Source organism: Chrysemys picta, chromosome 8 (assembly GCF_011386835.1).
Source record: "Chrysemys picta bellii isolate R12L10 chromosome 8, ASM1138683v2, whole genome shotgun sequence".
Taxonomy (NCBI): domain Eukaryota; kingdom Metazoa; phylum Chordata; order Testudines; family Emydidae; genus Chrysemys; species Chrysemys picta.
Genome location: NC_088798.1, coordinates 49,606,821 through 49,629,787, shown reverse-complemented (window position 1 = coordinate 49,629,787; position 22,967 = coordinate 49,606,821). Strand labels below are relative to the sequence as shown.

The 22,967-nt window shown below is 41.3% G+C and overlaps 1 protein-coding gene and 1 long non-coding RNA gene across 11 annotated transcripts in view; one reads left to right on the top strand and one right to left on the bottom strand.

Annotated features, from left to right (window-relative positions):
- The window catches only part of BRINP3 (BMP/retinoic acid inducible neural specific 3), a 317,033-nt gene extending 307,373 nt beyond the window's left edge, over positions 1 to 9,660 (bottom strand). For 2 of the 10 annotated variants that reach the window (XM_065554443.1, XM_005290684.5), the window contains exon 1: positions 9,194 to 9,625. The gene's annotated coding sequence lies outside the window, so the exon portion shown is untranslated. Of the gene's footprint in view, positions 1 to 5,877; positions 6,958 to 7,459; positions 7,756 to 9,193 lie in introns of those variants that run through there. The other 8 variants (XM_005290685.5, XM_065554441.1, XM_005290689.5 and 5 more) reach the window with 7 other exon arrangements.
- LOC135973057 (uncharacterized) lies at positions 9,605 to 13,311 on the top strand. Its single transcript, XR_010589764.1, has 2 exons — positions 9,605 to 10,520; positions 12,089 to 13,311. It is a non-coding gene; the product is annotated as an uncharacterized LOC135973057 (long non-coding RNA).
- The last annotated feature ends 9,656 nt before the right edge of the window (positions 13,312 to 22,967 follow it).

Below are 22,967 nucleotides of genomic sequence, written 5' to 3'. Positions count from 1 at the left end.
ATGTCACCTGCTCTAGAAGTTTCTTGCACAAACTTTCAGTCTGGCTGGTTTCATTTTCAGGTGAGGCAGGTCAAACCCTGTCTTTCTCATTAGGATTCACAGTCAGCCAGAAGTCCTCTACAACAGTGCAGGTCTCAGTGATGTCTCATTTTTCTTTCATCACATTCTCCCCCACTCCAATTACATTTTTTTTAATCTGTTATTTTATGAACAAACAAAAAACAAAACTTTAAAAGATGGCAGTATCAAACAAAATAGTAAAGATCATGTGTTCCATTCTATAATGCCTTTCATCCAAATGGGCTCCAAAGTCCATAACAGATTTACTACTTGATTGAACAGGCCCAGTTGTCTGCTGGGGTAAATGAGTAAAACTCTACTCAAGTCAGTGGAGTTGTGCCCATTTATACCTGCAGAAAATTTTACCACACAGTTCATATATCACGTAAGCAGAGGGCCAAATTTCTACTGCTTCTTCATGAATAGCATCTCATTATTCTTAGCCAGTCCTCACACTTAAAGGACAGCTTTTAGCATGTAGCATAGGTCATGGGCTAGATTCACAAAGGGACCTGTGGATTGGGCCCTGAGGGTGAGATAGATAGAGCCTAGAGGAACTCCTGTCTTCCCCTGATTCATGAATCCACTGGGTCTTAGGCAAGAGACAGCCACCCAGATTCCTAGAGTGAGGCAGGAACATTGGCACATAGGAAACTTTTACTGTGTAAACTTCAGTAACAACTTAGTTTAAGTGCCTACAGAGTTTGGCACCAGCTGAGCAGGGTTTAGGAGCAGTAGTGCCTATATCTGGGACCTTGGTGCCTAAAGTGGCAGCTACAACTCTAGCCCCCTGCTTCTATGCCTGGTTGTGCCACTGGTCTGTTTGATGATCTTGAGCAAGTCACTTTAACCTCCTGTGCCTCAGTTTCCCCATCTACAAAACAGTGAAACTTAGTTCGTTTGTAAAGTGTTTTGAGATCGATGGGTGAAAACTACTCTATCAGAGTGAAGTGTTGTTATACAGGTATTTGTAATCTGCAAAGTTTGTTCTACTTTCCAGAATTATTTGTATTCCTTTTCCAGGACTATTGACACTATCTAGCTGGAAGGAGGTGGTTTTTATAAGCCTATAGCTAGTATATGGGTAACGTCCAGATGCTCTTAAATGTTCACATTATAGTTATTAATTTTTATGGGTCTAAGCACAGGAACTTTATGGCTGACTGAGCAAAGATTCAAATCGCAGCAAGTCAGCTGGACTTAATTGCATCTCAGGATGATGATACACAATGCTTGATTGGAAGTAATAATTATGTCATGTGGATTGGGCAGTCTACAGTGTGTGTGTATTATTCTAGGCTCCTAATCAGTCTTGTTCCTAAAACATGCTCATCTGGGGGAAAAAATGTATTTTCTGATGTATTTGAACAATTTTGACTTATTAAAGAGACAATCTTTCCTGTAGTGGCAGAAAGGGTGGGATTTAAACTGATAGTGTATCTATAAGTTGGTTCTAAAACAGTTTGTAGTTCAGCAGTATTACCAACCATAATATGACGCAGCTAGTAAAAACAACAAACGATTTTATTTAGAAGTACAAATGGAAAGATGTTTACAGTTAATACTTGAAAGCTGACATTTCAGCTCTAATCTTTCTAATAAAAAAATAAGATACAAGGATTTATAGTTTAGGTAAAAAAATGTTCCCCATTGTTTGTGGGGTTTTCTTAATTATAAATTATCGCCCCTTTTTATTTATTTATTTGAAACACTGTAATAATTAAGGGAGATTTTTTCCAAAGACTTTGCCTAATCAAGACAAATCTGTTTACAGAAGTTTATCTGACCTATCAATAATTATATAAATGAAAAGAACCATGTCTGATTCTCAAGTTAATGTGAGGGAAACTGTTAAAATATATGTATTTGGATGGCTCAGAGAGTAGCTAATGAGATACAAAACCTCTCTCTTTTTAAGCCACCGATGGTTCAAATTCATATCCCAGGTCAATAGTGATAAAAGTAATTACAATCCAATGACTGTATGTGAAAAAGTTGGTGGTCTTAGTACATTCCCTAATAGACAGGTCTTCCTCTCATCATATTAACAATGATGCAATTGACACTAAGTGGCACCCTTGTTAGAAGTCTCCGCATAGAGTTAAGGAGTAAGATCTGAACCTAGGAAGTGCTGAGCATCTACGTCTCCCAACTGAAAAAAGGATGCACTCTCAGTATTGAGCTTTAAGTGAGCCCTGCAGTTCAGGGTTGAAGCACACTGGTGGAAGGGTGAGCAGAATCTTGCACTGCTGTTGTATCTATTTTGCAGATGAATAGATGTGCAGGTTGCCTGTCCATCCCCTTTCATGACCATAAAATGCATATATAATGTTTTTTCCCCAATATATAATAATCTCGCTAACTTTTTTTTACTAAAGTACTTGAAAACTTTAATTTGAAAATACAAAATGAAAAGAATTATAATTTTTTCTTATATATACTCAAAAGATCTGGTGACTACGGATCATAATTTGTTTGAAAAAAAAATTCACTCCCAGCTTGACACCTCAAAAGGTAATACCAGGATTCAGCACCGATTGTATATATTTTATATCTGAGTTTAAAGCTCCTTAAATACAGAGATTTGCAATGGAAAACTTGGCTAATGTTAAAAATGGAATCACTTTAATATTCCCTTGTTTGAATTTAGAGATGATCTTTACTTGCGGTCAGTCAAGCTCAGTGTAGTGGGTGTAATTAGTAAACATAGCTTTGTAAGTGCTGGTTTTAAAGAAAGGGATATAAATTAGCCTCACTTAATACGACTTACAATAGTTCTTTTTAATTATGAATAATATGAACTTAAAATGATTAAATAATAATTTAAATAGTGCTGGATTTAAGACCTTTGTTCACTACAAACAATAAATACTCTAAAAATATGAATGATGTCACAAAATTACTTCTCTCATTAACCAAGTGGGTGGTAAGTCTGGCAATGAAGGTGTTACTGCAAATGTGCAGCATTTTCTAATCACCATTAATGTGACTGCTTCAGCAAAGGTACCTGACTGAAGAGCCATGGGATCTCACCTCATTATAAGAGAAACCACTATGGTTTTAATAATCTTAATTGAGCTAACAGTATATATCACCTGGTCAATTTTCCTTTGAAGATGGAAAAAAAATCTATGGTCTTTGTGAAAAGTGCATTGGTTAAACTCATAAAGCCTCAACATTCCAGTGAATGTCCTTGGTTCTTTCTGATAATAGACTATGATGCCACTGGGTTTAAGTACAACTCCCCAATCATTTCAGTGGGGGTTCCGCTTAAAATTGATGCCATGATATAACCCAGTGCATGGAGAACAATATCTACCTGGCTCTTTAAATTAATTTCAGGGTTAGAAAACTTTATTACTTACACTATTTTCAATGTCTCTTACAATGTAATGCCCTGATATTCAGAGGGCACCTGGAGCTCAGTGGGAGGCATGCACTTTTGAAAACAAGGCTCTTGATACATTTTTGCTATATGTGGAGGTATGCTAATGTATCATACATCATTTGAACAGTGTGATATAAAACAATAAGACCAGTTCCATAACACTTCACTTCTAGTCTCTCTTAATAGTATTCATTCCAATGAAGTCCTCTGGTACTAGTGTGTAGGCAACATGTAATGTAATAGTGTTCCCAGACGTTTTTAAAAAATATATATTAAAATCCACTTCTTATTCCAAATTATACTCTTGGTGATTGATCCTGCCCTCAGTGAAGTCAATAACAAAACTCCTGTCATTTTTAATGTTGCAACACCAGGCCTTTCATGAGGAGCAGACATACTAAATAAGACAATAAGTTCTAAAGGAGGATTGTTGTTGAAAATTTCAAACACAATTCCATGTCAATAGTAAAGTTTGGGATAAGGAAGGTATGAATCTTCAGTCTCATAAAATGAAGTTACCCATGTTGAGAATCACATGGGCTAGCCTTTCTTAACACGATCTTCCTGAAAGCATATTTCAGAAACATCTGTCAAATTGTACTTCTGGTGATTTCACTCCCAAAAAAGTTAACAATGTTTTGAAAAATCAATGTCTATCTCTGATTTTTAGAGAGATTAGTCATTTGGAGGAATAGAAAGAGGGGTACACAGGTTACATATGACAGTTGATAAATATTGAATATTTCCAGAAACTACTATTTAGAAAGTCCCACCCCTTTGTTTCCTAAATGAAAACTAAGATATTTATGATAAATTGATAGTATTCTTGATCTTCTCCCAATTTTCCATTTAGATTTGCGAAAACTACTGGTGAAGGAAAACAAGCTTGTATTAGTTTTAGATGGACATTACTTCTTTCCATTTAATTTAAAAAAGTAGATGTTTTCTAGACTGATCAAAGTCAAATAGGAAAACCTGATTTAAAACTAATCCAAATGAAATCAACTATTTTAGTCCCATAAGTCAACATGTATCTCCTGTATTTTGAGAGCAGTGGAAAGTCACTATCATTTATATAAATTAAAAAAAAAACTTCTCAAACACAGGTTGGCATGAACAACCAGTGGGCTAGTGTAATTAATTCTTCACAATAGAACTCAGACACTTAGTAATTGAAAGAATAAGGGAGAAATAGACAGTGATTATATTGCTCAAAGATTCTCAAGTTGTTGCGATTGTTAGTTGTACAAACGCTGCCTTTTGCAGTGAGATCTGTAAAATGTTCAGCTGTTTGTTTGCTAGTTAACATTTTCATTCTCAATGCTTCATCATTTCATGAGTGAACACTCGAAATGCAGAAACTGTATTGATAAATGTATGTTGTAGGATTTATCTCTTCTCTGTGCAGGTGGTTATAAGGCTACAGGATATAACACCAAATATTTCCCCCCTAAACTTATATACAAGATTTAAAGAGAAAATAATTCAGGGCAAGATTTGTTTTCACCTCGCATCTCGTCTGTATATGAAACTGTGATATCTCTGAAACAGCAATGCAACAGAGTCTGACTACTGCTTCCTCCACTACAATTTAAACATTTCTACAGTATTTTCAAAGCAAAGCCTCTTCATATCATACCATACAGCTATGCTACCAGATCTAATTTTTTTAATAATAGGAGTGTACTACACTTCGAAGTTTGAGCATTGACAGCACTACCTAAACTCCAATATCTATACAGCCTGTGATGTTGAAGTTACTCTTTATACTGTTAATGTACATTTATCCACATATACTTAGTGTGCCACTTACACTGTTTTTAAAAAATAGATATTTTGTTTGTTTAAAAAAAACGTTCTCTTGTGTAACATTTAAAAGAAGAGTTAGACATGAGAGTTTCTAGCAAATAATATATTATGGTTTCTTCTCTCAGACTTGTGAGCCAGCTAAACAGCTGTGTCCCAAATTAACTGAGGGTGCACAAAAGATTTCTTTTATTGTAAGTCTGCCTCAAAGTGGCCTTTATTTGGTGGGGATCTGTGGCAGATATCAATACTATACAGAGAACATTTTTCACTCAGCACATGCATTATATTTTTATGCCAGTCATGAATTACCATACTGCACAAATACACTTTCCATATGCTTACTTCTTCTCTAACTGAAATAATTAACATTTTAAACTAATACAGCCTTAAGAAATGCCTCACCCACATTAAATTATATCATGTTACTGTTTTCCCCAGGCCCCCTTTTAGAAGAGTAACAATTTTATGGTGCAATCAACCAAAATGAAATGATATGGAATAGTTTGTGAAGGAGTAATTCAGGGCAGGATGCAATTAAACACTTAATGAAATGTACATGGAAAATGCACATGAATGCAGAAATAAGACACAGTATAGATTGCTGGTAACAAAACCCTTACCTGCTAAAATGCATGATGGTCTGTAAGTGCACAGAGATCAGAAGCCAAGACAGCCCAGACTCCTGTAGTCCAATGTGCTGTGACAATTTACACCCAAATTTCTTCACCTTGCTTTTTACACCATCCTATAGTTCATACCTCTGTTGCCTATGATTGGCTACTATAGCTATGAGGTACACATAGGATTCATGCTGGGAGCAGCCTGCAATCTTTATTAACTCTTTCTGGTCAACCCCAGTGCACGTAGATTTGGCAAGCTTACACAAATTGATACATCCTCATCTTCTGGGGAGAGATAGCAGGCAACAAATCCCCTGGATAATTCTCAAGCAGGCTTTTTCTTTGGGAGGGGTAATGCAAGATGGTGCAGGTCACTTTGTGCTCCTCAAACTGATGCAAAGCAAAGTGACCTCTAAGGTGAGAGACTCCGAGAAAGAGGACTCCAGCCGTCAGAGACTACAAGAGTCTGCCGCCGCCTGGCTGCAAAAGTAACTCACTCACTCCACTCTGGGAACCCCGCCCTCTGCCGGTGAAGGACAGACACTATCAGAGCTCTGTACTTCCCTCCTCCCCCCTCTTCCACCGCCCAAAAGAAAAGCAAAACTTTCAAGAGTTGAGTAGAATTCAAATACAGACTAATGGTCAGCCCTACTTGCTTGTGAAGTGTGTTTATAAAGGAGACAGGAAACTAACTCCCCCTAAAGACACCTCTACCTTAGTGTCTATCACTCACAATGGAAGATTCAAAATCATTTTAAGATCTGGAACAGGATCTGAGCCCAGGATCCATGAAGCTACTGAGGGGAGATGATGATGATTGATGATAGCTCTGGTGATCTTTGGCAGTGAAGACAATTTAGGAAGGCTATTATACAAACCTAAAGGAAACCAAGCTGGCTATTGCAGGTCTTTCCCCCTAAGGGAGTTAATTTTATTTACGCACTATCACGCCTTTAAAACAAAACAAGACGGGGGGGGGGAGGGGAGAGTGTCAGGCTGTTGAATGAGGCTACAGATCTGAGTCATCTATCCTGATGGTGTGGTGAGCAGCGGGTTTCCTCTGGTTAGAACTGTTGAACGCTGGAAATGAAGCATTAAGGCTAATGGGAATCTTCTCTATTAAGCATGCCTCATGCTTGATGGCTGCAAATGCCCATTTAGACTACATTAATTGCATTGATTTATTTGGTGTTTGTATGCAAAGGATTTTTTTTATTCCTCCAGTAAAGTATGAAAAAGCCACACGGGCCAACCTATGTCAGTTCTTATTTCCGATGCATTCCCACCATCCATCAACTGAACGTGCTCTAACCAAGTCAGCTTCCCTAATGCTATACCTTAACCCGTGCCCACCCCCCTCCGAGGGCATAGAGGGTGCCATTCACCCTGGGAGATTGCGTATAAATCGCCTTTCCAGAGTGCAAACATTTAACAGCTTGTAGGTGATGCACAAATGAAATCCCCTCTCCTCATTTTGCACCTTACCGTTCGGGGGGCGGGGGGTGATTAATAAATAAATAATAATAATAATAACAATACAATTAATAACAGCAATTAGGTAGAGCCTCTGAAATGCACTTACCTAGACATTCAGCTACATCTGGGGTGGGGAAAAGGAAAAAGGATCTGACTGCACTGAAAGTTTCTTTCCTCTGACCCGTTTGGTAGTGGAGGATCCCAGCAGCAGCAGAGGAAGCGCAATTCACTACCCCCTATTGGGATTTGATTAATTACACAAACCCTGGCTGAATGGGTGAGGGAGAACGGTCAATAATGATGCCCCCGATAGGTTCGCCTGGAGGGAAGACTGAAACGGAAAGTCACACACAGCTGTAGCAAAGTGACGAGGTGTAGGGGTTCCATACTCAGCCCAGAGGAAAGGAGCTGAAAGGGAAATGGACTTTCTCAACTGGATCCGAGGGCTGAGTGGCTTTTTAACTCCTCCCTCCCCAGAAAATCCAACACTTGAAGGAGAAGGAAGGAGGACTCACAGGGATAGGAGCAGGTACTGAGAGAACACTGATCTTTTCGGTCGTCTCCCATCCACCAGCCAATACATTCAATCAGATCCTCATTCTCTCTCACTGGCCCATCTACCTGTTAGGATCACAAACTGAGTTGCTTCCGTGATCCATGTATGCAGTGTGATAGACATGATCGTATCACGTACCATACCCCGCTCAAGCCAAATCACGTCGACAGTGAAATGGAACTAAACTAATACCTCGCTGTGAAAGGTATTCCCCTCCCCATCTTCTACTATTGAATGTGGATAATCTATAATTAAAGAAATATGAATGTTAAAAGACGCTGCTACAAATGGTTCCATGAAGGCACCTGACATTTTTTATTTCTATACTAACTGGTTTTTTTTAGCGAAAGCAAAAGTCCTCAGTTGGTCAAAAGATGGGCTCCATGTAAATGTGCGTGCCTTTTATTAAAAACACAGCTGGCTCCTGAGCTGCTGTCTGCACTGTAGTAAAATACAGGTATGGGGGCGGAGGGGTGTAATCAGAAGGTGCGATCAGAAATGGACGTGCAGGAAGGAGGTGAGAGCAAGTTTGCTCATTAGAATTATGCCAGAATTATTATAATTCCCCAGGATTCCCTTCCTCTGTCATGAAGGGAAAAAGAGGTGTCCACAGGATGCTCAAACTACGCCTCCTTTCCATAAACCCAAATTCCAGACATCACCTTCAACTTCAAGACCTGCCGTGCAGCTCCATCGAGTATATTTGATCAGGTCTGAAAATCTCTCCCTTCTCTTTCTCTTTCATTGAACTGATGGAAAATAAAGCAAAATCCTAACCAACCTGAACAGCCTTCTTCTGTGGGGATCAGCAAGAGTAATGAACTCTCTCTTTCTCTCTCTCTCTCTCTCTCTCTCTCTCTCTCACACACACACACACACACACACACACACACACACACACCGATTCTATGACCAATTCTCCTACAGTATATTGAATAGAAATAATGCGTCCTTTCAAAATACTTACAAGTGCCAGTGTATATGTGTGGGGTTGAGGAACGGGTTAATGAAGCAAGGGATGTAGCAGGTACACTGTCTGATGCAAACATTAATAAAATGTGATGAATAAGCAGCGGAATGTAGTGTAATCGTGGTGCAGATTATAACTTACTGCCTCTGGCTGTGAGTAACATTAATGGATGCGGTCAAGTAGGGCTGATGCTTGGTAATTCTTCGAGTTCGGAAAGTAAAGGATAAAGCATTAAAATGGCGAGACCTAAACATTACTCTAGATTAGTGTCAAATTTGTTAAAAACGGCATGCGTGGGAAATAAACTTACTCACCAGGTGAAATTTCAGGAAGCGAGATGATTGTGAGCGAAACAAAGCCAGAATCCAAGCAGACATTCCATGATCTTCAGCTTCAAGCTAAAAAAGTGATCTGCATGGTGGTGGCCCTTTAGAAATAATCAGCAGTTCCTGGTGGCACACCGCCAAGTAAAAGAAACCACTTTGTGTGTTTGTGTGTGTGTGAGAAAGAGAGAAAGATAAAAGAATCAAATATGTCAAGAAAAGTGTGCGTGTCTGTGTGTGGGCAGTGGGGTCTGTGATGATCCCCAGGCAAAAGAGATAAATAATAACAAACCGTGAGACTTTCTAAAGGTTAAAAAGGCGAGAGGCTCTGCCAACCCAGCTCGAGAGGAAGGAGCACAGAGAAATCTGTACAGAGAAGTACAAGGATGTGGTGGAGACAATGAGATACAGAGAGAACTAGTGAACGAGGCTGTAGTCATGCTGATAGATATAGCAGCGGGAATGATTTAGGGAGCTGGGGAGGATCCAATGAGAATTCAAGAGGGGGCAACTTCAGAGGTACTGCACTGGTCTGTACTTCTCCAGAGATACCCTGGGCTGCGGTTCATGATTTCTAGGACTTGAATATGAAGTCAGTGCCTTTACCGTGGCTTTCCTCTGAACCCCCGCGAGTCAACACCATGGGGTGGGGGTGACAGGGGATAACGAAGGGCTGGGGGGAACTAACCACACCAAACCATGGACTAAATCTACCGTGATTTGCGCGAGGAACAAGCAGGGCCGGCTCCAGGCACCAGCTTAACAAGCAGGTGCTTGGGGCGGCCAAGGGAGAGGGACGGCACCAGCGGCAATTCGGGGCGGCAGGTCCCTCACTCCCTCTAGGAGCGAAGGACCTGCCGCTGAACTGCCGCCGCCGATCGCGGCTTTTTTTTTTTTTTTTTTTGCTTGGGGCGGCAGAAATACTGGAGCCGGCCCTGGGAACAAGTGTAGCGTAGAAGATGCTACGGGGAAGAAGGAGCAGAAAGCAGCTGTGCTGGGAGCACGGCGCTTTTGGAGAAAGAGAAAGTGACTAGCGGCCGCAGCAGCAGCTCCAGCTCCTCCAGTGATCGTATAAATCCCCTTCGCAAGGCGATGGGCTTGATTCCGCCGGGTCCCCGTGTCGGGGATGGCTGTGGGGCTGCGATGACACTTTGGGGGACTGGGAGTGGGCGGGGGCTATGTTCTGTGTTTGGTTTTCGCGTTCGGCAAAGGCCGTGAGAAATGGCTCTGCTGCTGTCTACGGCGTGACTGTGCCATTCGCGTATCCTCGTACCGCGCAGGCTGCAGTTGAACAAGCGATAGCTGCCGTATCGACCGGGTAAGATTATCCCCTCCCCCTCCATTCCCTAAGGCTACTTTTTAACCAAGCCTTTTATCTGAGACCCTATTGTTCTAAGTCAGCTCCTTCCCTCTCTAAGGATCCTTCTCCTCCTCCTCAAGGAGCTGCCTCTTTTCCCAGCGGACTGTCTGCTGATCCTAGGTGCCTGATTTTGTGTTTCGAGGTTTATCCCCCCCACCCCTCCACCCCAGGGACGTTAGACATTGAACTCCCAGGTAGCCTTTTGCCCTCTCTCCTATCTTTCCTCCCTCGCTCTCAATCTTGTTCCCTCTCCTTGGACGGAGAGGAAGGGAAGGAGGGGGCAATGCCGGAGATTGATTTCTTGGAGTGACTTGAGGAGCTGGGTGATCGAGGGAATAAACATTTGCCCTGGCGCAAGGTATCCCTGGTAAGTAAGTAAGTAATCTTATTTTCTCCTGTGGCCAAAGACGCGCACCACTTCTCTCTGCTATTCATTCGCCTGCTCTCTGCATGTAAATCACGAGCTGGGTTAGTGGAAAATTTCCTTTTCTCTTTTCCATAATAGTGGCTCTTGAGTGTGCAGTGAATTTCAAGGTGGGGCGGGTGGGAGAGGAGTAGCCACAGGGCTCCCGCCTTCTCCATATCCTCACTGTCCCTCTCAGTATATAGCCATAGTCAAGTTGACAATTTGACATCAGTGAAATGAAAGCTAATTCCTGATTGCCTGCCTTAATATGTCGATATTAATAGCCTGCAGACCCAGCAGGAAGCTGTGGAATCCTTGGATTTTTACAAGCGTAACATAGCTTGGCCATGTTCTACCATGCTTCCAGTGATCAGAGAGCCCCATCAATACGCGACATGACTGTATATGTTAACCCGCATGCAGATTGCACTTCGTTGTCTTGTAGGAATTACACTCTGAATACAAGTCACTATGCTGTATTGTATGGATTAATTAGGCGATGTCGGCTTTTCAGTAAGAATATATGTTTTTCTGATTATTTCATTGACCACTCAATTTGGCTTTCTTACAGTCATTTACGTGTACTCGACCGTGATATGTGTGTGTGTAAACTGGTCAACACCTTTGTTTTACATTTAATTTCCATTAGTCTTTTTATAAGAGCATCAATGATTCCCGAGTGTCAAAGCTGGCAACAAGTAGTACAGGATTCCTTCCTCCTTCCTTTCCCCTTTCCTTCTCCCCTTGCTTTCCTCCCCCCTCCCCCCCCCCCCTCCAATGCTAGTGAGAGGAAAGGTCACTTTGTTTATATAAACGTCAGTGTTCTCCTTAACAAAGATTGTTGTGCATCAAACCTGCAGTGACTATCAAATAGACTTGTGGATTCAAGATATTCAATAAGGACATTGTCCATTTTCTGAAAAGAACAAAATCCCCAGGAAAACACAAGAGAAAGTCGGTGAGATAAAGTTGTATGGATGGGATAAATCAACAGTGCCAGATTGTGCACGTGCAGCAATATCGTTTTTTGTGTGTTTATTATTAAGAACATTGGCAAGCTCTGAGGGATACTTTTTAAAGACATGTTGATATGCTAATGCCTTTCTGTTTTTCTCTTTAGGTTTTATGCCAGTCCTAATGATGTCCTAGCCAGAACTGTTCTGAAGTCATCTTGTTGATAAAGGAAACTTGCAGGTGGGGGGGGGGCTGGTTTTGCAGAAGATTACGATTGAAGATGACTATTCAAGATGGTTTTGTTTAGGGCCTGATCCAAAACCCATTATAATTAATGGAAAGACTTCCACTGACTTCACAGGGCTTCAGATCAGGTCCTTTAATCTTTTTTTCATAATTATAGTAATTTTAATTTCATAGCAAGGCATCTCAAGATGCAATGGACACAGTGTGATTTGATTTACATTTGATTTCTAGTATTCACAGCACACACATTCATGTTTTTAATATTAATAGCAGTCCAACTCTAACTGCTGAGCAAGTGACACCTCACCTAATCTTTCTTAAATTAATATGTTTACTCTGTTATTATTATACTTCATGTATGTGTTCTACTGCTTCAGGAAAATAAATGCAAAATAATCTTGGGGTGAAATTCACCCCCGTGCAGAGGATCAGCTCAAGACCTAGTGGCTGCTTCAGTTCCACTTAAACCCAGAAAATAGCACTTCAGTGGTGTATAGGACTTGTGTAGGCACTTTGGTCAGGGGTGCTTTTACCATTAATGTTTACAATGGCCCTAATGTAAAGTCACCAGATATTACCCAGTATGGGCCAGAATACTGAAATTTGAAGCAGTTGAATTTTACTTAAATACTGAAAAAAATTGATGCAATAAAAGTGTTATTAACATTAATCATGTGGGTGAAAGTTGCACATACACACATCAACAGCATATCACACAGCAATTTTTTGTTGTTTTTTGTTTTTCTTCATTATCAATGTCTTTTTTGCACTCATCTTTCTTCCAAAACCCCATACAAGTTTATTTTCAGCTTTTTGAGGCTGCATGTAATTTATCAGGCAAATACAGCACTGACACTTACATTGCAATTGGTTTCTTGCAAAAAAAAAATTGTATTGACAACATTTTATGTGAGCAATACTGCCACCTTCTTAAAGTGCCTATATACCAGCTATAATAAATTCTCTGCATCCTATTCTGCTCTAACTTTTCATCTAAATATTTCATACACTACATATTTAGTCCGAGGAAACTGTACTTGACTTTTGAAACACTTGGGAGGAGAAATGTGATAACCTACTAAAGTGCCTTGCCCTTAACTGAAATAATGACAAAGTAATTAAAGTTAAAGCAAAAAGGCTTAATCTCTTGACTCCTTATGTTGTCAGTGTTTTTGCATTAGTGAGATTTTTTTTAAAAAAGCTGTGATTTAAATGTCAGAAAGATTGCATATTGAGCAAGAAAACCCACCAGTGAATATTTAATTGCCATCTATTTATACTATATATATTTTTCTTTTTAAATGGCTTGTCACATTTCTCAGATTTTGAATCTTTCGTGTTCAGTCTCTAGTTCTTTTAACACCCACAGTTATTAAACTAAATCAGTAGATGAATAGAGTGTTTGCACAATACAAAACAAACAGAATATAAGATAGAATTGTATTTTATCGAAATCTTTTGACCTTGATATCTTGTTTTTAATCGAGACATGGTTCACTCTATTACACTGAAGTGACTTTCTTCCCTGCCTTTTCTGGAGAGCTCTAATTTAGTATTTTTCAACATTTCATTCATGGGGAATGAGCTGCTTCTGTATATTTTCTTCCTCTCTCCCCCAATTAAAAAAAAAAGAGTTATTTATCTATGTTTAATACAAAGTCATACACTCACACACATACCTGAAACCTGCATGAGTTAGCAAACTCACACCATAGGATGCTGTATATTGCTCTACTCTTCTGAGATTGGCTGCCCTCCACAAAGAGAAAATTAATCTAGTAACACAACTGGGCCAGAAACTGTGTGCGTGTTCATCAGCAGAGGGGTTAGATGCGGTTGCACCATCAGAAATACTGTTTATCAACTATTAATTTTTCCTTTCATCTATATACAGTGGTGACTGGTATGGAATAGATGGATCTTCTTCTTCGTATGGCTGATGTAATTGTAGAGCAACTACTATAATTTAACAGTCAGATGGTTAAGCCAGGATAGAGGGCTAAGGTTAAGTAAAGTAAAATGGCAATGAATTGCTAACCGCATATGTTAAAAAATTATGGGTAAGGTATCCAAATAATGAGATTGACTTAAAAAGCAGGAGATTTAAAAAAACAAATATAAATTTCTTGTCTGTGATCAACTAGCAACTTCGGCTGCTAGTTTGTGACTTGATCACATTTCCAAGGTTTTTTTTCTGCAACCAGGAGGACTAGAGACTTTTTAAAAATAAAAACAGATTCCCTGGCATTTACTTATCTCCAGCAGCTGACCCTTTAAGAACAACATTGAATATTGTGAGATTTTCAATAAAATACCAAGTGATGGCCAAAACTGAGTTTATCTGAAGAGAATAGAGGTTGAAGAGGAGATTCTGGTTTTTAGGCCACTTGCACCATCTTGGGGTGGGATTCTATGGGTTACACTTCTGACTGACTCAGACAGAATTTCTCCTGGGACTCTAGAACAGTGCACATATCAGCAGCAGCGTAGCTATCCACTGATTTAGTGCAACATGTGCTTCCACTGATTGGTGTGGTATAGTCAGAGTTATTGGTCCTGCCCTCTTCCCATCCCTCCCTTTCAGGGAGCTAGCCTGGGCAGTGTGACTAGCCTGAAGTGCCTCCACTTCCTAATAGGATTGCACATTATTCCTGCACAGGATTGTTTGTGAATGTGTTTGGGGTTGTGGGCATAGGCCGACTCTGTAGGAGCACCCAAGGAGAAAAATTAGCGAGTGTTTCGCACCCACAGGCAGACAAGCTCCCGCATCTCCCCTCCCCCCCGCCTCCCAGCGCCTCTTCCCCACCAGCGGCCCTGCTGACCAACTCCTCCACCTCACTCCCAGTGCCTCCCGCCCGCCACAAACAGCTGTTTCATGCCATGCAGGTCGGCTCTGGGAGGGAGGGGAAGGAGCGGGGACGGGGCACACTCAGGGGAGGGAGCAGAAAGAGGCAGGGAAGAGGCAGGGTGGGGGTTTGGGGGAAGGGGTGGAGGGGGGGGCGCCCTGGGCAGTGGGGCAGGGTTGAGCACCCCCCAGGTAGAGGGGAAGTCACCGCCTATGGTTGTGGGAGACTCCCTATACCTTCCATCCCCCCCTACCTCCACTGCCTCACTGGTGATCTCTCTCAGGGCTGGGTAAAATCTAGTCCATTATTATTGTGTTACAGTAATTCCCAGACGATCTAGTCAGAACTAAGGCCTTGTTGTGCTAGGTGCTGTACAAACACAAAGAAAGCAGCAGTCCCTGTCCTGAAGAGCTTACAAACTGGAATGTATTTGGATAAATGGAGGTTGACATAAATGGGGGACTTTTCAATGCATATCAGTGATTCATGTCAAAAAACAAGACACAATTTCAGATTGAGTGATTCAGTCAACTGAAGCTTTATTGTGCCTGGTGCTTGGCACAAGAGCCAGCTTTAGACACACATATAATAAGTTATAGCAAACATCATTCTGTACAACTGAAGGTGGAAGTAGTACTGATAAGAAACTGGCACAGCTGTGTCCTTTCAATTCATGGGTATTTGCAACAATAAAATATATTTTGCCAGTGCATTTAAATGAAGTTTATTGAGGCCCAAGGAGGGACCAAGGGCTGAAAGGCTTCCGTGAAACTCTCCATTCACCTGCTGTAGTGTCAAGAAACTGCATAAAGACAACATTGGACTTAGGAAGGTGGTTTTGTGTTTCAGGCCCCAGAGAGAAGCGGGTGTGTTGGGAAAGCAATTTGCAGTTGGAAAAACACAATATTTTACTGACAGTAGTTCAAACGGATAATTATTTCCTAACATCTGGTACATTATCTCAATAGATGTGGTTACCCCCCATAAAAATGAGCTTAACAGTCATATTACAAAAAATCTGTGGCAGAATTTAAAACAATCTTTGTTGTAATTTGTCATTACTCCATACGAATCAAAATACATGGGCCACTAATGTTACACCATTAATATAATACCATTCTTTGAGCAATCTGTTCAATATATTCCATTCTCTAGTTCACACTTAAAATAAGCAAAATTGCAAGCATTTATCATTTGTCAGGGCCACCGGGCTAATGAGCTAGAAAGACTGTTAAGAGTTTGGATGAGTGAACTAAGTTAACTTAATTTTGAACCCACTTGAACATAATGGATCAAAAATTAGGCAGTGAATATATGTTTTTTAGAGTTCTTGTCTTGCAACAGTTTGTGTTATTGATACTGATTACACCATATGTGCTTCTGCCAGCAGCAGCCCTAGAGGCTGACCATTCCCAAGCCTCCCAAACTTGGGGATAATGAGATTTTGAAGATCCAGGTATCCTCTTCAGTTTCAGAGATAAGGAGGAAGAAAAAAAGGTGAATCCTACCTCATTTATCTTTCACCACAAACTGTAGGTATTTAGACACCACAATTAGAAGGGCCTTAGTAGGACTATCTGATGATGACCTTCATTTATCAAAGCACACCAACATACTTAAGTGCTTTGCTGAACAGGGATGGTTTTAAGCATATGATCAAGTTTAAGCGTGTACTTAAGTTCTTTGTTGAATGATGACCCAGCAGCAGAAAACTCCCATTTAAGGTTGTATATGTGTTTCCATTCTAAAGCACTGTTTTCAGTTGCTTTTTGAAACTTTCTCCTTTCTCACTGCAATTTTCTAGACTTAAGCCCTGATTCACCTAAATTCTTACATATGTGTCTAAATTTGAATTAGACACAGAATCAGTACTTTGCTGGATCAGAGATCTTCCCAGAAATGAATATTTTTGTAAAGATTGAGCCAAAACATTAAGCTATTTTTGAGTAAAAGGAGAGTGAAAAATATATTTCCCCTGATACTTTACAGGAAGGCACTAACAGTGACACTATGTAGAAACACACACATGGGACAACTTTAATGAACCTAGCCAGTTACATGAATAGATAAAATGACGACATGACATTAACCTCTCACTCAACAATGTTTGGTCACAAAAACCTACTGGAATGTTTGGAAGGCAATAGAGGAAACTTTTTGAGGCCATCTCAGCCAATTATTGGATTTTGTCTGCTAATTCAGTGATATAATATAATTATAACTTACGGTTGCTTCTTGTTTATGATGCAAAAATCAGATATCTGAATACACTTTAATGCTGAAAGTAAATTCTGAGGCCAATGCGAGTTTATTAACCCAGAATATGGTCAATACACAATTAGCTAATTAGAATAAAGATATTTGCATATACATTGCACAATTATTGAGAAATAAGCGTAAAGTAATTATACAAATCGCTCTTGTGTGAAGCTGTCAGCCAATCAGAGCTTGGCACTAATATAGTACTGTTCGAAACAGGACAACATTACCATACATTAAGGAGCTTTTACTGCATGCCAGCAGCATCCATGTGGCCAGTTAGTGTTCTCGACAGTGTCCAGTCGAATTACACCCTTCTGGTGAGGACTAATGCACCATGTAGACAAGCCCTCAGAATAGAGGGGATTTGCCTATTCTACAGGTATTAAGAAATAACATGGAGTGATATTGCAAACTAGACAACCAGAACCAGTTGTAGTGCAGAAAGTTTGTCCCTTCCACCAACAGAAGTTGGTCCAATAAAATATATTACCTCACTTACCTTGTTTCACTTTATAGTACTGTAAGAATAATAATTATGTAGTCCAGGGGTCTATTACTAGATATGGTAAGAGTCCATTGTCACACTAACAGTAGTAAGTCAAGCTTGTATTTGGTGCAATAAATCATGTTCTAAATAAGTTATTTAGTTATGTTGTTCCACTTAATGAGAGTCTTACTTTTTGTTTGTTTCCATCAGATATGAAGCTGGTTCTTTCTTTTGCTTCTATTCTGTTTGTGGGACAAAATGCCATCCCTACAAACAAACAAAAATAACATGGTTCTCACATTGTGTCTTAAAAACACTCATCTTGATATTTGGTTGCGCAGTGAGGTATACAAGGAATCAGACAACCCAGTAATGATTAGGATGAGCCACAACCAGGGATGGCTGATAATATTTATTTATTTTTTAAATCTTAAATGAAATCAAACCATCAATTTATGCACACAGCTGATTTATGTAACTACAAGACCTCTTTATCCTATTCTAATCCTTCATTTCTACTTCCCTCATACAATCTGTTACACTTATTAGCTGCGCTTTGATCCAAGTGAAGTTGCAAGCTTTGGGGTAGGAACTGTGCCTTCCTATAGTCTAGCACAAGAGGGCCCTGATTCTGGCTGGGGCCTTTAGTACTATCACAATAGCAACGCAAAAGCAGATTGGGTACTGTTGATATATTCATCTCTTTGGAATGCTTTCCCTAACAACCTGAATAAGATGCTTAGTGCTAACCCCTTCTAAATCAGGATTATTATTTTTTATTTGTATTTACAAAAATTCTAAAATGCATCACAAATAAATCCATAAATGCAGCAATATAACTTAATATAACCCACCACCAATGAGCCAGGTAACATTTAAAAACTCTAATCTTCCTTCACCTCCAACAATTCCCCATACTTACAATCCCATTCCCGTCTCATTTTCAAATACCTATGGAACAAGATGAGTTTAGCAACATACCTTAATGGTCATCACACGTTCCCTATTTCAGACTAGAATAGGGAACAAATGCCAAAGCTTTGGGGCCCTGTGACAGGGCATACAAACCCTGCACCAGTAAGGAAAGAGTTAAGCAGCCATTTCTGGCCCAGGCAGCCTCACCCCACCTGCAAAGCATTCATGGCTTTGAGGAGGAGCTTAAAAAGGGAACCGGCCAGCTAACTAAGGCAGCAAATAGTAGAGATGAACTGACCTATGTTCTGTGCTCCTGCTGTCTGACAGCTGGTTATAATGATGTTGCCAAACTAGGATTGCCAACTGTCTAATCACACAAACCCAAATACCCTTGAACTGGTCCCTTCCACATCCCCTCCCCAAGGCCCTGCCCCCCCTTTTTCTAAGGCCTTGCCCTTCTCACTCCCCCCCCCTTTGCTTTCTCTCCCCTCACTTACTTTCACTGGGCTGGGGCAGAGGGTTGGGGTATGGGAGGGGGCATGTGCTTTGGGCTGGGGCCGAGGGGTTCAGCGTGTGCAAGGAGGCTCTGGGCTGAGCCTGAGACAGAGAGTTGAGGTGCAGGAGAAGGTGCAGGGTGCAAGCTCTGGGAGGGAGTTTGGGTGCTTGAGGGAGCTTAGGGATGGGGCAGGAGATTGGGGTATGGGAGGGTGTAGGGGGTGCAGGCTCTGGGAGGAAGCTCTGGTTGGGGCAGGGAGTTGGGTTGCAGGAGGGGGTGGGAGCTCTGGGAGGGAGGATGGGTGCAGGCAGGGGCTCAGGGCTGGGGCATGGAGTTGGGGTGCAAGAGGGTGTTTGAGGTGCTGGCTCTGGGAGGGGGCTTAGAGGTAGGGCAGGGGTTTGGGGTGCAGGCTCTGGCCATGCTTACCTAAGGTGGCTCCTGGTCAGTGGCACAGTGGGGCTAAGGCAGGCTCCCTGGCCCTGCACCGCTCCCGGAAGCGGCTGGCACATCTCTGCAGTCCCGGGGGGGTAGGGGGGGCAGCAGTGGGGGCTATGTGTGCTGCCCCTGCCTGCAGGAACTGTCCCTGCAGCTCCCCTTGGCCACAGTTCCTGGCCAAGGGGAGCTGCGGAGTCAGCACTTGGGGCAGGGGCAGTGCACAGAGACCCCCTGACCTCCTCCCAGGGGCCGCAGGGACATGCTGGCCACTTCCGGGAGTGGTGCGGGGCCTGGGGAGGCAGGGAGCCTGCCTTTGCCCTGCTGCACCACCAGACTTTTAGCAGCCTAAAATCTTCTGGTTTGGCTTCAGTAGCCTCTGGGAGATAGAGCCTGATTCAGAGAGACTCCCGGCAAAACCAGGAGGCTTGACAAGCCTATGCCAAACCCAAAGGGAAGAGACTTGTGATTTTCAGAAGGTTTGAGACTTTATCCTTGATTCCAGTTATTTCAGATTTTGTTTTTATCTGTTGGGAAAAGAGGGGACTGTAAGAAGTGATCCAGGGAGGCAGCAGTATAATGCTTCAGGTATAATGCTGAGCTGCTTAACACCAGGGCCTGTATTGGAACTGGATGAGGAGAATGGGCCTGGGTTCCCCTACCAACTCCTGGGAGCACTGAAGGCACAAATTGTGCCATGATATGTGTGTGTTGCTTCCTGGGGATACCCAGGGTTGTGAGGCACCTGCCCTTAGTGTGAGGAAGCCTTGTCTGTGCCGGCAAGGGCTTGGCTCCCCAGTCCTCCCAGCCATGGGTAACACAAGCACTTCCCTCAAGGCCTGCACAGGCCCTGTTCTTTCTCTACAGGTTAATGATAGGCATACTGCAACCTCCAAGCTCTCTGAGTGTCCTGCCCCTGTTCCATTGGACACTTGCAGAATTCACAGATCTGCTGCTCCCAAAGAAGCAGGACACCCCAGCTTACTAGTTGCACCTTAGATCACAGCTTTGCTTAACATACAACACATAAATATGTTTATAATGAACATGAATACAAGTTTTAAAAGAGTGGAGATTCAAGAAGCAGCAAGAAAAGTATTGGAAAAATGGTTCTATGTAAAACAAAATCCTAACTTGCACTCTAGAGCCTAGACTTAACTAACAAGATACTTTCCTGTATCTTGATGAAGTTTAGCTTACCCAAAGTCTTTGCAGTGTTTTCCATCCAGGTTGGTTGTGACCTTCCTTTCATAAGATGGAACACACTGGCCATTTGTCTCCTTGGTGAAGGATACTGTTTTCTCTTTGCATTCTCCGGATACACCAGACTAATCCTTTGATCTTAGTCATAAACAGAACACTCTCCTGTTGTTTTTTGTTTTTCCTACAGATCTTCTCTCATGTGCATTCACAATCTCTTGATTAGCATCAGGCTTAGTAATGCAAACAGACTTACACTGCAAGACACACAATGACCAGCCAGGGAGATAAGCGTCTACTACCTTTTGTCTGGTGAACATGTTTATCACCTTCCGGTTATCTGTCTTGACTCACATCACTTAAAAACATAGTTTCCAGTAGATGTGTATAATTCAAATACTATCCATATACACATTTTGCAATGATTAAGATAACTAGTGGGCTATTGGCTCTTAGTAGAGACCTCACGTCACCTGCTAGTGAATTATTATGCATATATCTGCCTGAAGAGATCCCTGTAAAACTTGGTGCATCCCCTGTACCCTCTACCAGTTGGCATCAAGTTGTTCCGGGATCACAATGAATAATATAGATGAGAGAAGGTCTTGAGGAGACAGAAGGGTCAAGATTGTGAGATCCTGACTCTGGGGTGGCAGACCTTGGAGTTCCTTGTTTTACCTAGAGCAGAACTCCATTGCTGAACTCGTTATATACCTTGGAAGGGGTTGACATCAATGTGTGACCTGGCCAGAGGACTGAGTAATGGAAGCAGCAGACCACCACAGGACCAGAGAGGCTGTCAACATAGGGAGCCAGGAAAGAAAAGAACCTACCATGCCCTGCCTGACCAAGGGGTGGCATCTGAGATAAGTGAGTGCCATCACGGAGACCACTAAGTTTAAAGCATGTCAAAGAGTTTTAAATCTGTCATTCCTTTAACATGGCATGTTAGTTTGGTTTGATACATTTATACACTCAATATTTTTATTGGGTGAGGTACCTAAAGCATTAGACAATGGTGAGGTGGCTAATAAATACAATAATTATGTTTGTAGTGGGTAATTGTGATGCATATTTCAAAGGTTTATTTAAACAATGTAACTACCTGTAGAGTGGTGAAATTGGCAAACATCACAGAAGAATTTTTTTCTGTAAAGTTTGCCAACGTTTCTGCTATTTATAATAGTACTGGGAGTATTTTCCATTCTCAAATCAGCAATTGGAACAATGAAGTCATTTTGAATTATGCTGTTTCTTAATGTGCTCTTTGCACAGTAATTACTGTATCATCACCTGCAACATCTTGCAGCACTGTAAAAGTAAAACAATTATACTAACAAGTTTTCTGTGGGATTTTTCTTTCAGTTAACTAAAGCACATTTACAGGGATTCAATCACCTTCTCTATGCAAATTTAATTCCAGACAGAAATCCTCCTCACCAGCCCCCCCTCATTAATTAAAGGTCCCTCTGTGCAAAAGCGTAATCATCTCACTAAGCTATGTCCCTCTATGATAATTATTCATTTAGGCCTCTATCCTGCATGTAAATGCACAACCCCTCCCCACGCAGCAAATCATATATAATCATTATTAAAGTCAGAGACAGTATGTTGAAATAGCTGCAGAGAGTTCTATAATACTACTTTTGATATTACAAGATCTTTAGAGTGAGGTTTTCCAAAGCATTTATCATTGGCCTAACTCTGATCCCATTGAATTAATGGGAATTTTACTACTGACTTCAATGGGAGCAGAGTTAGGCCAATGCTGAGTGCTGTGAAAAACCCCACCTTTAAGTATAAGGGAATAGTTACCTTTTTTCTATATATTTCACATGTATTAGGTATTGGCTGAGTATGATGAAGTGGGAATTTTCTGCAATATTTTTATGCCTCCTATGCATGCCTCAGTTTACCTCTGTACTTTGCATTGCTATTCAGAGGGTGTAAAAGGATTAAAGCTGCTGTTGGAGCAGAACAAGGGACATGAAGAAATGTTTGTGACATGTAACTGTCTGGTCTGGGGTGGAATGAATGGGCCATTAAGCAACTGGCTGGAACTTGCTGAAACTGACCTATATCAATGGAGAATCTCAAAACGACAATGGGAACCCAATGGCCAAGACCCTTACACCTAGCAATCAGCAGCCAAGAGGAAGGA